Below are 16841 nucleotides of genomic sequence, written 5' to 3'. Positions count from 1 at the left end.
TTTGGTAAATCGCATGCAGGTTGCTTTCTACCATCATTATTATAACAACATTTTCTGATTAGTGACATTGTTTTTGAAAATAGTGTACAATCTTGGCACGGTCTTAGAAATGGCAGCATTATGTAGTTTTGCTAATAACAACAGTTAAACAGTAATATCTATACACAAAGGACAAAGCCTTTAGGACATGAGTAATAACCGTAAACGTGCACATCTCTATATCTACAGTAAGGACCTTCTCACGGGCAATCTTAGCACACTTATGTGATCGAAGAGGTCTCTTTAGGGCTTTCCCCTGGCACCCTTAACATCATTGACATTCATCCCCAAAATGCGAAGAGCAAGATGAAGATTAAATGACTTCCATATCCTTCCAGCTACGCACTAAATTTGTTCGCCTGTAGGAAAAAAAAAACATCAAAATAAACTTAGTGTATCTTAGAGATTAAAACACAAACCAAAAAAGAAGTTTAGGAGCGCGTACTAGCTTAGAAAGATGATCTAGTAAATTATAAGAAGTTATCATTTTAATTCTCATTATGATTTTAAGCTGGCTTTTACATTTTTAGTTAAGCACCAGAGAGATGGCTTTATGTCAAATGTGGATCAACTGTTACATTTTACAGCATGCAGTTGAACTTAATTCGTGAGTCATTAATCATCAAGATGGACTACCTGAGCTCTATCACTTCAATTATACTTATTCGGTTTCACGCCAATCAGATTTGTTCTAGGCATTCAATATTTAGAAAGCATACAATGTACCTTATTCATTTTCGACCATGATAACCTTGCATTCAATATTTAGCAAGGTTTGGTTCCTCCAAATATGGAACCCTTCACCAAGTAGAGGATAACTAACTACTCTAGGAAGAAACAAACCATCGCCAAGTGCAGCAAAAATTAAGACTTGCAAACGTTAAATTAACAATTTAATAACAGGCTTGTTTCACCCTGCAAAGCATCTAAAAACAGGGGGAAACAATCTTATAAGATTTCGTACAAACACAAAATATTATCATAACTCACTAATTTGGTTGGCAATGTGCGTTGTATTTGTACATATGTCAGGGTCCGTGCTTCAGAAACAAACCTGGCCAATCTTCAGTTGCTTAATTCATATTTTGAGCTTCAATTGCACGTAACCTAGTGCTTCCAGCAGTTGAATGAAGTATACAATCTTCTGTTCCTGCGATAGCTAGTTGTTTATCTGAATTGGTAGTTGAAATGTGAATACGTGCTTACTATAGAAATTGTGGATACATATGATTCAATTGCCAATCAAGATCGAGCCGCTTAAACTAAGTTAACGCAAATTCCTTTTATGAAGTCAATTTAAGTTAACGCAGATTCCTTTTATGAAGTCAATTTAAGTTAACATGGCAAGAAAATACACACCTCACCAGAATTCTTTCCATGACCTTCTCTTTATTATCCCGTTGCTTCTTCAAATGTAAAAGAGTCTACCTTCTGTGAAATCACTAAGCTTTGCTCTTGGTAAATCTCTTGCAACATGGATAACACTCTGATCCAAGGGTACACGAAGCCCATTTTTAATATCTTGTACAGAAAGTTTGTAAAACCATTATTGAGAATAACCCTATAATCAAATAAAAATAGCAAAACGAAAAAACTGTAAATTAAGTGATAGAAATTGAAAATTTCAAACCCTTACGTTGTCTGTCATAATATTGTTTTACCTAAAAACCTAGGGATAAATCAATCCAAAGATAAGAGTTGAATTTATTTACCTTGATAGTGTAAACTTCATCACCATTGTCATTGCTGTAGTACTTAAGATACATCTTTATCTTCTTCGGGTGATTGATTCTCTAAAGCCCGGAATATCTCTCTTATTGTTAGCCTCTGATCAATCACATATACTGAATATACCAAAAACGAAAAACTTGAATTAAGAAAAACTAAAAAACTTACCGAATAAAATCCTAGGATTTGGCTTTCCTGTGTTTTTTCTTATTGTTTAATAAGAAAAATCGTTTTGTTATGAACAAATAAGCTACGAACAAAGAAGAAACGGTAGGTATCATAATGCAGGATAAGGAGTCAGGATAAAAAGAATTCTGGAGAAAAAAATCTAAATCTCTGGCAACTTGTATTACCTGCGAACTTAAAAACCCTAAAAAGCAAACCTAAAAACCTGTTACCTGCGAACTTAAAAACCCTAAAAAGCAAACCTAAAAACCTGTTACCTGCAACAGATAAAAAAACTTAATTTATCAAAATAATTGAATCCATTACGATGCAAACAGAGACATATACGATACCCGAAGGTAAATCAACCAAGAAAAAAAGAGAGGTGATACCCTAACCCTTTTGAGTAGAATGCTGAGCTTTAAATCCTAAAAATAAAACTTAAATTACCTGCAACAGATAAAAAACCTTGGTTAATCAAAATAATCGGTTAGGATGAGATACATGTGATACCTGAGGGTAAATCAACGAAGAAAAAAAAAGAATGCCAGTTAGGGGTTCAATAGGAGAACACTGAGAGGAAGAGAGACGGAAATAATTTTAGGTTTAGGTGTTTTTTTTGTTAATTTCGTTAGGAAAAAAAATGATTTAACCCCATGACCAATAGGGTCTCGTCAAGTGTCCTCTCCAGGTTTAACGTGAGAACTCTTTTCTAAGCTACTGTGGTCCTCTTCTCCGAGCGATTGTAGGAATTCAACGGTGATGCTCACCAATCAACGTGGAGCGAGATATGAGTTAGGATTTTACAAAAATTAGATATTTAATATTTTTTGAGAGTCGAATATAATAAGTCATATTCGAGTTACACCATGTTTGTTTCGATATGATTCGTTACCTAAATCAAACTTTGAATCTGACTCGGACATGACTCGAGGTTTGGCTCGGACCTGACTCGAGGTATGAGTCGGCTCATACACCTCTGGAGGTTATTTGTGTCAGGTATCATTTTTACCTGACTCATTGGGCACATATCAGGATGGAATAAAAACTTTCCACATATAACTTTATTATTTCATTATTTTTGAGTTAGGTTTAGATGTCGATTCAGACATATCGGACCCAGATGAGTAAGTTAATAAAGAAAATAGCTCGTTAATTGAGCTAGGAAAAAAAATATGAAAAGAGCAACCTAGTATTTACATTAGTTATTTTTTATTTTAAAAAAGATCTAATCAATAGTCTTCGTCCAAATTATACACTTGAAAGAGTTTTTGGATGCATAGGCATGAATATCATCATTCTATGTAGACGGAGTTTCCAAGGCAATAGTTACGTCCCTAACTTATTTCCACTGCAACAAAATTTCACAAGGTCTAGTTTATGGAACCTAGCTACGAAAAAGTAAGACAACCTTGGAGTGAATTATTGGATGATAATGTTTTAATTTTCATCATCATTGACTTTGTTAAAATGTTGATGCAAAGAAGATGAATAAGATATAGTTAAGTGAAAGGAATAGTGATGTTAGTAGATAACTTTCATGAGGTTTCTTAAAACTTATTTAGGTTAGATGAGGTTGTCATAAGCAATGATAGTACACAGCTGCATTTGCATTATATCCCTTATCCAAGCCTAAGTGTCAAAAATTAAACTGAAAGAGAGCAGTGGTTTCTATTTTGTCTCTACATATAACAATTTTGAGTTTTTCTAAACCAGAAATTTGTAATGAAATCCAATAGTTTATTAGGAGAATTCAAGAAAAAAGCTTCCACCTTTCTTCACATCTGATAACCCATAATTTTTGGGCTTCGTTTTTTCAGTGTACTCCACCATCTCATATTTTTTTCATTTCCAATATAAAACGAACGTCACTTTTCTTCTCAGAGTCTAAATGTTCTTAATTAAAGTGTATTTTCCATCTTTCTAACATCTATTCAAAATTATAAGGTATATATATATGTAGAAGTTAAATAATATTGTACTCATAAGTATAATGTTCTCGTAAACGTGAAAGTTAGAATTGGATGATATCCAATGGAAATAACATGAGACTCGTCGTAAGAAATTAAACATGATCTCGCTAAAAAATTAAAATATGGCCAAGACAAGTTGCTTATGAGAAGTTGTGCTATTGCTTGCTTCCTCGCAGGGAGATTGTATTTGAATACAACTAATTATGATCGTAGAAACAACTGAGTCTCACAACTAATTTCAAAAACTACTTGCAAACAGTAATCCCTAAGTTTGGGTAATAAAGCCCAAAATTCACACTTAAATAATTACATTACAATATATAATAACGGAGGAGATGGAGTATCCATTCACACTATCTCACACTTCGGGTGTTTTTTCCCCTAAAACAATCCTAAACGATAGCAAATTTGAAGCTAATACTTTGGGATATGTTACTCTTGCAAATCTCTACATAGCCGCCAAAAATGAGTACATTCTGAATACCAAACCTCACAATCTATCTATCATAATTTTAACAATCGAAAATCCGATAATTTCGACGGTTAATTTTCAAATTAACAGATGTTGGTGTTATATATTTCATAATATTCTCATTTTTTCTAGGAACATAGAGTTATATAGAAGGAACACATCACCAAAATATTAGTTTCAAATCCGCTACCGTTAAGGATTTTTTAAGAAAAAGACGCCCAAAGTGTGAGATATCGTGAAAATAGAAGTGTGAGCGGATCCTCCCTCATAAAAACCCAGGAAGCTTCATTACTGATTAAAATCAATGAGAAATAAATAATAGTAATAAACCTATATTTTAACAAACTCTCCTTTTCTCAAAAATCAGAAGAAGAAGAGGAAGAAAACCTATAATTCCTAACAATTGAAGAACAAAAAAGTCACAAAAATAATGTAAATTAATTTAAAAAAGAACAAGTAAGCTAAAATCTAAAACCTTAAATTACAATTCATGGTATGAAGATATTAAAATGGATGGACATATATTTTTTATATAGAATCTTCTGTCAGAGGACAACATGTTCTTGCAATGGATTTCTAGATTAAGACTTATTTAACATACCAAAAGATTCTCCTTCTGCATCCATTAAATCGAAAATAAAGAAATAAAAATCCTCGAAAACTAAAATAATAATAGATCAACCAAGAAAAATAACAATCAAACTGTTAAAAGATTATAATTAAACAAATTATGTATGATTAACGAATGAGAAATTAGATATTAGAGGTTCGTTTCAGAGAATAGAGGGGATGACGAATAGAAAGCGGGGTATGTGTTGTATTGCACTATAGATGTTATATATTTTGACGAAAATTTGATCGGCGACATAGTATCCTTTGGGTTTTATTGGGCAAAACTGCCCTAATCGAAATTTAGAAACCGCAAGTCATATCTCGAAGAAAACTTTTACATATTTAGCTGAGAAAACGCTTAGCTGAGGAAATGTTAAATAGAATTTGTGTCCTTTGATCTGAATGAAAAAGGAAATCGAATTGGATTTGTATGCTTTGTTTTTCTTTCGCCGACTCGGGTTAGGCTTGAATCTGACTCAAGTTGGATCAGATGATAAGATTATTTTATTCGTTTCTTGATGTGTAACTCCTTTTGTTAAGGCAAAACAACCATAATTCCATTATCCATACAAAACTTTCGTACTTCCATATTACCATTATCCATATCTAAAAACATATAACATGAAATGGTACCAAAAGCCTCAGTGAGTCATCTTCTAAATTACGATTTCTGGACACTACATTTCTTCATGACTGCATCTCACTGCGATCAATTAGCATTGAGCTGATGTATCTCAGCATTACAGGCGTTCAAGTACAAGTTTACAACATTTTTCAAGACCTTAAGAAGCTCAAAGGATTGTTTCTCAGTGGAACCAGTTGACAGAATTGCAATGTTGAGGCGCTTAGAGAGTTTTGTTGTTGCATGTGCAGCTTCAAGAACGTCAAAGTTGTTTTGCTGCCCTTATGTAGTCAATAAGAGAATACATGCTTCTATCCTCTGTTGCAATTCGGTGGACAGGTGGTTCTTGCCCCTTCCACAAGTTTTTGCCTCCCCTAAACTCGACTCATATTAGATTGTTTGTTTATATCGTTTTCCATGATGGGTAACTCAGCTCATATGTACACCTGATTCTGAGGTATTTGAATCACGTAAAACTTTATACTCAAGTAAGCAAATCTGAGTCATAATGGAATCATAAAAAAATAAACAACATGCTAGGTGTGCCCGATTTTTTATTTATATAAAAAAAAATGATCAATAACCTTGGTCCAAACTGTATAATCCAAACAATTCTTGGATGCATAGTAGCATATATACTTGAAATTCCTAATTTTAGGTGGGTGAAAGTATCAAGGATATATGGTGTCGTCCTTCACTCGCTTCCGCTACAACGAAAGTCAGTTTTTTAATTAATGTAAGCTAGTTACGAAAAACAATGCATCTTTGGAATGAATTAGTATTGGATAAAAAAAGTCTTCTAAATTTTTAATATCTAGAAATATTAGTAAGACTTATACAGGAAGCGGATGTTGGATGAAAATAAGAACTGCATCATATTCCATATGTTGTTAGGAGCAATTAATAATCTCCTCTATGTTGCTTGAAGAGATGCACCACTAATCCGAAAGATGTTTCATCTTGGAATTACGATGCATTTAAGGAAACGGGAGATCATGGGTGACAAAGTACTCTTAATTTTTAACATATATCTAAAAAACTTCGTAAGACTTATGTAGGAAGTGAATATTGGCCGAAAATAAAAAAATGCATCGTCTTCTTATGATGCTAGAAGAAATGCATCATATCTCCCTATGTTGCCTGAAGAGATGCATCATTAGTATTAGAGATGCCTCAGCTTCGAATATGATGCATTTAAGGAAGTGGGGAATGATGGGTGATAAAGTCCTTTAAACATGATCTATAGTAACGATCCTATATACAATAATCATCAAGTTCTTTTGATGATAACTCTCTAACATTAACAAGGATGGTGAACCCTCAAAATTTAGTGATATATGCTGGGATTGTTTAAAAAACGCATCATTTTTTGTCAACATTAATTATACAATACTTTGAATCATCCAGGAGAGTCATAAATTACCTGAGCCCGCATTCTGCATAAATATGTCCACAAACATCACTTTCTTTATGTTGAAAGAATGGGTTGTTTGCCATTTGCATCTTAGGATGATCTCAATCCTTTTTAGTAAATAAATGTTTGTATAATGAGTGATATGTTTTATTACCTTAAAAATACAATTGGAGGGGAGGTGGTGCTTCTAGTTGTTTTTGAAAATCTTTGATCTTGAGAGAAGTTGTCAGTTTGTATTCTTTTAATCTTTGTAATTTTCATTTTCTTCTTCAATCAAATAAAAGGATGTCCATTTTAGTTATTTGAAAACAGAGCATGGTCATGTCACAATCAAAGGGGTTATTTATGGTTATGTCAAAACCTAAATGATCCAATCCCCAATATTACATTGTTGGCGACGATATGGATTTAATTATCCAAGTATTAGTGATATAGTTCACTAGACTAATTGGATCATTATTTTTTTCTAAAATGTGATTCCTTTCACATTCATTGGATCCAAATTATAAATGCATTCCCATTCTGACTGTGAGTTCCGTATGATAACCATTTGCACGAATTTCGTAGGAACTTAAAAAAGTGTGATTAACACTAGGTTATTACAGAGATATTCTAACTTTTATTTTTTATACCAATTAGGAAATAAATATTGAGCATTAGTTCGCTGACTATTACTTGTGATGATCCAATCATCGCATGGTACTATATAAGGAAACAATTCAGCTAGTAGTTTGTTAGAAATTTACTTTTGGTGGGATAAATGCATAGAAACCCAACTTTGAAACACATCCCTAGTATTTTCAAGTTATCTGCTCAGAAGTATGCAAGTATCAAAGAAACAGTAGAGATAACTGAAATATAAATGTTGGAATTTCTGAATGTCCAACCAGATTAAGATAGAGAGATGATGATTTAAAGTGCAATGTTGCTCGAGGGATCAACACAAAAACCTTTTGTAAATGGTTAGTAGTGCAAACCCCAATAATCATGTAGATGTTCCTTTCAAATACATATTGGTGTAATTGGTCCTTCCTAATTAAGATTCGATTCTTCACGTGGTAAGCTTCCTAAAATGCAACATTCGCCATTGACAATCCGCTAAGAAGAAGACGTGTGATTCAAAATGCAATGTGCTAACCACGCAACCAAGAACCTGAAAGAATAAATCACATTCTTATGCAATGCAGTTATGTGCACAATATGTAAACTTATTTTATTGGTGGGTACAATGTCAGATGGGTTTTATATGCCAGCATTATTGGTGAACTTGAAGCTTGAAAATTTAGGAGACGCAAAAGCAGAGGGAAGAAGATCTGGCAACTCTTGATTTCATCTATTAGTTGTGTTGGATAAGGGAAAGAGACATAAGAAATATGGCCAGTAAAACTCCTCGACATGGTCTGTTTTAATCAATGAGGATTTAATATTCTCGTGGGGATGAATCGAAAGATGGTTCAAGACGACAAACTAGATGTCCTTTAATTGTCAGTGGACTAAACTTAGACGAGACCACCTAAAAGGGACCAATGACCAAACGATAATTTCCCGCTTATGCATAGGCACAATTTATTTTTAATAACAAAATAATACAAACAAAACTATAACCGCTTGGGATAGTTTTCAAGACAAATATTATGTTGACACACTAAACACTTTCAAAACTGAAGATCTAATAACGACCGTCATATAGGAATCTTTGGACTCACCTTTGGAGATGCTCTACCATTTAAAAACCTATTATTGTTCCCAACTGTTTGGGGATTTACATCTTCCTGAAATTAGGCGTACATCAAATTTGTAGTTTTGGGAGATCCATCAAGTGGTTTGATGGTTCCCAAGCTTCATCCGTACGAAAGATAAGGGATTAAATCCTTAGAATACTGTCTCCGTCCTAGTTTAGATGCTTAAATATGATTTTGCACAGAGATTAAGAAACACAAAGAGAATTGTCTTTTTTCCATAATTACCCTACGTTAGTATTTGAGGTTCCTACTTTTTAGATGTCTTGGTTTTTGTTGTTTCAGCAGTTCTACACGTACCGTGTAAATGAATTATGCAAAAACCGCCCCTCACATGGGGGCGGGTCCCGCGGGACATGGAGTTAGGAGGGGGTGGGGCCATTGGAAATTTTGTGAGAAGCCCGGTTTTGGCATGGTTTTTCATGCGGTCTGTTTAGATTTACAGTTGTTGTTTACTTGGAAAATTTGCAAATTAAAGAAAATATATAGAGAGAAGTATTAAAAGTGTGTCTCGAAAATTGAAATACACCACTCTTCATGTTATGTCCTTATTCCAAGATAGGGGAAATAAGGATAAAAGGTAGAGAAATATGAAATATAACAAGTATTTTAGGACAAAAAAAATCCTCAATTTAGACATCTATATTAGAAGGAGGGAGTAGCATAATTCCTTGGCTAATATACCTAGATGTAATTCTTGGGACCACTGTTTTAACTTATCATGAAAATAATAATTCGGAGTGTTAGTTGGTATCCATCAAATATTGGTGTCTTAACCTTCTAACAAATGCAAATATCATGAATACAAATGTAGATAGGACTACCATACCTTGTTACTATTAAAAGGGTTTGAGTAATAAATCTCAGTTACTTACCTTTGTTACAGTGGCGGATCCATAGCAGGACTAGGGAGGACAAATCTCTAAAATGACAATTTTGTGCATGAGGTTTCCTATTTTTGTAACAATTGTCCCCCCTCCACTCTTCGAATTTGGATATGATCCATCCATTTCTCTGCCTTTTCTCGTTTTTTGTCCACAATAATCCAAGTTTTTCTATACTATGAAATTTACAATAATGATTGAATACTAAGAGTTTAGAAATTTCATCGGCTAAATTTTTTTCACGACCTTCGACGACAATTTTTTTCTCAATGGTGTTGTTGTTGCTTTTCCACTGTTCATGTTTGTCCTCCCAACCAAAATATCGTAGCTCTACCACTGTCTTTGTTACCGGAAATTGTTGAATCCATTAGTACGATATTAGAGCCCTGCCAATTGTTTCACATAAATTTGCGTAGCCTTTCTTATTGTTGGACCATGTGAAAATATATCTCAATTTCCCAAATCTTGCAGACTCAGTGAGTCAAGAACTTGTAGAATTTTTGTATTTTATTTTTCTCTAAAAGAACTAGTAGTAGGGTTTGTAAAACATGACTAGTTTTTTAATTTTGAGAATCGATTCTTACATTGAATTATGAAGCGAAGATTCATTATTGGTTAATCTTGTAAATTAGAGTATCTTTTTATGTGTAAGTAAGCATTCATATCTTAATAACGTATAAAAAGGGAAAAATTGTCGAATAATACCAATAAATGGTTTTATGTAAAATAATGCTTACGTCGTTACATTAAGCTACTTGAGGTACACGTTCGAATCCAACATCCTCTCCTGTTATTATTTTCTTCCTCCTCTTTTATTATTTTCTTCGCCCTCTCCTATTATTTTCGCCAGTTTATGCTTAGAACGAGATGAGTTTTGTTTTACCTCTACCTTATTCAATTCTACTTATACTTTTCCAGCTCAAAATAATATATCCTTTCCTAATTCCTCTCAAAATAGTTATACCAGTATAACTAATTTTGGTTATATTATATACGGTTCTCATCAATATAATGCAAAGGAACCAAAGTGTTTTCTTATCATCTTCTCTAAAGAAAAGTCTCGAATTTTGATCATCAGAATTATGGCTTCATCTTCAATTCCTTGGGTATCCTTAATTACCTCAAAGATGCAAGCAAATAAACTTCGCGATCTCAATGCCCGACAAGTCAGGAAAGGTGTTGATTCGAGTAGAGCTATATCATCAGCAACTTAAGATTTGAGCAATTATCTTATTGGTAAGCTTTTCTCAAAAGATACTTTCGAAACAGATGAAATAAGAAAAGAAGCCATGCAACTGTGGAAGCAATATAGAATTTTGAATATGCGTGCTCTGGATAAGAATATTTTTCTCTTTAAGTTCACTTCAAATGAAGTTGTTGAAGCTATTATTAAGAAACGTCCCTGGAACATTAAGAAATACCATCTGAACCTCAAAAAATATGATCCCTCCATTGTTGTTAAAGATAAAGTTTTTACTCATCAAGAGTGGAACGTCCAGTTCAAAAATATTCATCTTGAACATCACTCGGTTCAGGTAATTGATGAAGCTCTAGTTAAATTAGGTCCAAAGATTAAAACCGAACTAGAAAATTGTAGACCTGTGTATGGCTCAATGATTACAAGAGTCAAAATAGATCTTAGGAAACCTATGCACAGAGGTGGATGGTGGAATACAACTTATGGTGGTGTTACATGGGTTCATTATCATTGGGAAAGACAACCTCATCTTCTCTGCAAAGAATGCTTCATTATAGACCATGATGATGAGGAATGTGAAAACACTGCATTGGACTTAAAGATTAGGAAATATACAAATGAAGAATATGTTACTTATTGTCATAATCTTGCAAGAGCTTGTGGTGTTGAAATAACTGAAGATTTAGATTTGTTGTTGCAAAGGGTTTGTGAAGCAATTCAGAGGAAGCTTGAAGAAAAAGAAAAGGCTGAGAAACAAGAAGAAGAAATAAGAGATAAGAGGTCAAGAAGTAAAGATAAAGAAGATAATTCTGGCACCAAAGTCACTCTAAGTCGTGTCTTACTGGTTCATGATATTCAAAAAAACATTATTGGTCTTAACATTTGATCTACTAATAGATTGGAACATTTTTATGGGATGGAGCATGACTTGGTTGAGGAAGGAGAACTACCTCCAAGAGAGTACTCCCATGAAATGACTGATACTACTGCAATTTTGGTAACTAAATCTTTATCCTTTGCTTTACACTCTAAATTTTCTAATTATTTTTCTTATTTACTCAATATTTCTGCAAATATGAAAGTCTTAGCTTGGAATGTTCAAGGTTTAGCAAAAAGATTCACCAGAGATCAAGTTTTTGTTCTTGTTAAGAAACACTCTCCTGATTTTTTGTTTCTCTCTGAAACAAAAATATATAGTGATAAAATGATCTCCCTAGCGAATTCCCTAAGTTACTGCAATTATGTTCATATAGATAGAGTTGGCCTAGCTGGTGGTCTAATTCTAATGTGGAAAGATGGAATACATTGTGAAGTTCAGGATGTCTCAAAAAATATGATGCATGTTATCACCAAAATAGATCCTAGTAAGCCAGATGTTCTTATTACCTTTATGTATGGATCCACCTATTTTGATAAGAAAAAAGAACAATGGGACTTTCTATTAAGGATTAGTGAAAATATCAGGCAACCTTGGTTAGTAATAGGTGACTTGAACTTTTATATGCATGACTTATCTGAAGTTGCTAACTTTTCTTTTGAAGATAGGTATGTTCAAGACAAGGTGAATATTTGTGGTCTTATGGATATAGGTTACAGTGGTAAACATTACACTTGGACTAGTAACAGTTTTGGAACTGGCAGTAGAAAGTCTAGAATTGACATGGCTATAGGTAATAGCTACTGGTGTGACTCATTTTCCCAAGCTAAGCTTATGCACTTAGTTCAGGCTGGTTCTGATCATTGTCCTATCTTATTAATTCCACAAGTTCTTAGTAGAAATACCTGGAGGTCTTTTAAATTTTTTTCCATGTGGATGGAACACTTTGCTTTTAAAACTCAATTATCTATAGCATGTAATACTAATATTTCTGGATCTGCAGGTTTTCAACTGATTAAGCAACATAGTACAAGGAAAAGACTTTCTCGCTGGAATAAAATTGAGTTTGGAGATATTGGTAGAAATATTAATAATTTACAAACTCAACTTGAGGCAGCTCAAAATGACCTAATTCCTGGGTCTCAGCATGAAAACATTGTTACTCTTACTAGAAAACTAGATGAATGGTTTAACATTAAGGCTGAGTTTTATAAATAAAAATCTGGTGACACCTTCATTACTGACATGGATCAAAATACCAAACATTTTCACACTTTAGCTAATAGAAGAATGTTTAGGAAAAACATTGACTTCTTATGTGATGATAATGGTGTTTGGTTTAATGATAGTGATGATATTGCAAGTATGCTTGTTAACCATTTTGAGAAGGTAAGTAAAACTTCTAATCCTAAGTTTACTTATACCACTTTTGACATCATCCCTACTGTTATTACTGCTCAAGATAATTCTCAACTCAATAGAATTCCTTCTAGTGATGAAATCTTTGAAACTATTAAGCATATGAATGCTTGGGGTTCACCTGGCCCTGATGGTTTCCAATCTGGCTTTTACAAATACAATCTGGATACTGTTGGGCAAGATGTTACTAATTCTATAGTTTTTTTTTTGAAACAAGTTACATGCCAACATCTTTCAATAAAACTTATCTTGGTTTGATACCTAAGACTGATAATGCTACTAAACCTGTGGATTTCAGACCTATAGGTTTGTGCAATACTATTTATAAGGTGATCTATAAGATTATGGCATATAGAATTAAACCTCACTTAAAACATCTGATCTCTCCTTATCAAGCTGCATTTGTACCAGGTAGAGATATACATGACAATATCATTGTGTCCCATGAGATGATTCACTCTATGAAGCGCAAAGAAGGTCACAGTGGTATTATGGCCTTAAAACTTGATCTTTCTAAAGATTTTGATAGAATAAAATGGCCTTTCTTGCTAGGAGTTCTTAGAAGCTTTAGTTTTGATGAGAAATTCTGTGGCTATATAAATCAGTGCATCTCTATTACTCACATTTCTGTTCTCTTAAATGGTTTCCCTACTCATGGGTTTAACCCATCTAGAGGCATTAGATAAGGTGATCCCTTATCACCTTATCTTTTCATTCTCTGTATGTAATTCTTATCTAAGCTTTTATTAAATGCTAAAACTAATCATCAAATTTTAGGAGTTAAAGCAGCTAGGAATGCTCCAGATATTACCACCCATCTAATGTTTGCAGATGATATTCTTATTTTTGCTCAAGCTGATATGCACAATATTGCTGGTATTATGAACATTCTTGACTAGTTTGGTAGTGTTTCTGGTCAAATGCTCAACTTAGATAAGTCAAGTGTTTATCTTAGTCATAATCTTAGTCCTAGTACTAAAGAAATCCTTGCTAGAGAACTCAAAATGACTGAAATGAAGGATAGTGATTTAGGAGTCACTTTGTTGTTATGAAGGAACAAAACCAAAGATTTTAGGCCACTGGTTCAATCCTTTGGTTCTAGACTTAAGACTTGGAAAGGAAAAACTATGAATCATTCTGCTAGAACTGTTACGGTTAAACATGTCTTAAATGCTTTACCTACTTACCAAATGGTTTTTTTTAGAATTCCTAAAACTTTGATTAATTAGATGGATGCTATTCAAAAACATTTCTGGTGGGGACATAGTAGTAATATATGACTTTGTTTGATAGGATGAAATAATCCAAGTATTCCTAAGTCTTTGGGTGGTCTGGGTTTTAGAAACCTTGAACATTTCAATACTTTCATGCTAACTAAATTGGCATGGAAAGCTTGTAATGATGACAGTTCTCTGTGCATGCAAATTGTTAGAGCCAAATAAGGTAAAGATGGCTGTTTACTCCATCTAGATAAAAAAAGATAATTCTCCTTGGCTTTGGAAAAGTATTCACTCTGGTATTGAGGTTGTACAACAATACTCTATGTGGATAGTTCAGTGTGGCACTAAAATTAATATTTAGCTGGATAATTGGATTATTGGTTTCAATAGTCCACCTATCCCAACTGTGGGTCTTTCTAGCCTGTTATCTTACACTCTAGTTTGTGATCTATTTCTACCTGGTACTAAAACCTGGAATGAGCAGCTTATCTGTTCTATCTTTAATGAAGATACCTCTACTGCTATCCTAAATATGCTTATTCCTTATATTGGTGAAGATTATTTGATTTGGAAACCTGACTGAAAAGGTAATTTCACTGTAAAGAGTGCTTACAATACTCTTTGTGCTAATTATGTTATCAATTCCATTGCTGGTGATAACGGTCCTAAAGATGTTTGGAAACAACTCTGTAAATATAAAGTACCCCATGGAATAAATTTTTTTGTCTGGAAACCTGTTAGAATCAAACTTGCTAGTTATAATCCTGAAGTTGAACCCCATTATAAGTTTTGTAATCATAGTCTTGAAACTATTACACATTTGCTGGTTGAGTGTGACTATGCTAGATCCATATGGAATGCTTTAAATATTGATATTATTAGTGTTACTCAGCAATATAATTCATTCCAGTCTTGGGTAATATCTTGGTTCATTGCAGGTGAAGAACCTCAAAATAGTTACAGAAATGAGAATTATGTGATTAAGTTAATGTGCATTATATAGTATATTTGGAAGGGAAGGTGCAACCTAATTTTTCAGGATGTTGCTCCTAATAAGAACAGTACTCTCACTAGGATACAACATTTAATTCAACAATGTAATTATGTTGTTATTCCTACTACTGTTAAGTGTTAACAGACAATGCAGCACTCTCATCAAGGAATGGATCCCTCCAGAGGAATTGGGATCACCAACGCCAACAGAAACAGCAGGTTCAGGCCCAGAAAGAGAACAATTGGGCTACAGTAGACAGGGTTAAGCACTTAAGCCTGAAAATGCAAGTTACAGTTACAGGTGCAAGCTAAAGACACAAAATTTTCCAGCCAGAACTGGAGACAAGATTAAATATGCACTAACAGAAATTAAGAGAGATTAATCTTAATGACCAAAGCTGGAAGAAAAACTAAAATACTGCAACAGAGTTACGTGAAAGGGATCTAGAGAAAATTGAGTTAGTAGACTAGATAGGAAGAAATACAGCAGGTTGGAAAAGGCACACACAGCACAGGCACAACTACTAAAAGAGATCTGAAAGAGTTTCAGATTAATGGAAATAAACTGCAGGGGAATGAAGACTGAACTCTAAGACGCGCAGAAAACGAAAAACTTAGATAGTAGTAAAGAGAGATGATAATACTAGAGCTGCCATAACAGGCCTGGACAACTGCTACTCAAAAGGAAATCTAAAAAAAAAAGCAAGCAGAATAACAAAAGCTTATAAGAAATAAAGGTAAAAACACTAATCCTTTAGCAAAGGATAGAAGCCTGCACAATAACCACAGAAACCGGACTAGGTACAAAGGAAAATACAGAAAACAACTTGGATCAGTAAAAACGCAGAGTTAATGCTACTCAACTAAGAATACTGTTCAAGCTAACAGAAAGCAAATACAGGTATAAACTACCAAGGCTGAAAGAAACAAAGAATGCTCCGGAATGAATAAAGGGAGAATAAACTGCACTAATAGCAACAGGATTTCTGAGATCAAAAGCACAAGAAGATGAAATGAAACAACCAAAGGAAATAAACTGTCAGATATTGGAGATGCTGATAAGAGTGGAGTTCACAGAATTGCCTTAACCAACTGTTACTGATCCTAACCACAATATAAAAGATAGATTCTGCAGAATAACTTTAAAGATGGAGTTCTGAATAAGGTGAATACTGAACTTAATGACAGTAAAGGGAGCAACTCAGAAGATATAGTAATAGACTATGTTGTTCAAGGCGTAAGGCGCAGCGCGGCGTCGGGGGTATAATCCCAAGCCGCAGCGAGGCGTGGCGAAGCCGCAGCGCACTACTGTAATAATCACATAAGTACTTACCATTTTAATTATAGGAATATCATATCAAATTAATTAAAAAATTAACTGAGACATTCTATTAATGGTAATATGTAGTAGTATTAGCGGGTCCAGATCGTCTGTGCCACTGCTTGTGTGTGCCCTATGTGCCATACCAATAGAAACACGCCACAT

General features: G+C 33.9%; 1 long non-coding RNA gene across 8 annotated transcripts; it reads right to left on the bottom strand.

The window, feature by feature from the left end:
- Positions 1-46: 46 nt before the first annotated feature.
- LOC113348242 lies at positions 47-2537 on the bottom strand. 8 transcript variants are annotated; one of them, XR_003359549.1, is made up of 7 exons: positions 2325-2537; positions 2166-2210; positions 1936-2017; positions 1752-1832; positions 1399-1600; positions 1094-1189; positions 47-398 (listed from the first exon to the last, which is right to left on the bottom strand). It is a non-coding gene; the product is annotated as an uncharacterized LOC113348242 (long non-coding RNA). The 8 variants fall into 8 exon arrangements; XR_003359547.1 differs by having other exon boundaries at positions 2166-2537; XR_003359548.1 differs by having other exon boundaries at positions 1936-2210.
- Between the last annotated feature and the right edge of the window lie 14304 nt (positions 2538-16841).

Source organism: Papaver somniferum, chromosome 2 (genome assembly GCF_003573695.1).
Source record: "Papaver somniferum cultivar HN1 chromosome 2, ASM357369v1, whole genome shotgun sequence".
Lineage (NCBI taxonomy): Eukaryota > Viridiplantae > Streptophyta > Magnoliopsida > Ranunculales > Papaveraceae > Papaver > Papaver somniferum.
Note: the sequence above shows the minus strand (reverse complement) of the source record. Positions and strands in the feature narration are given on the sequence as shown.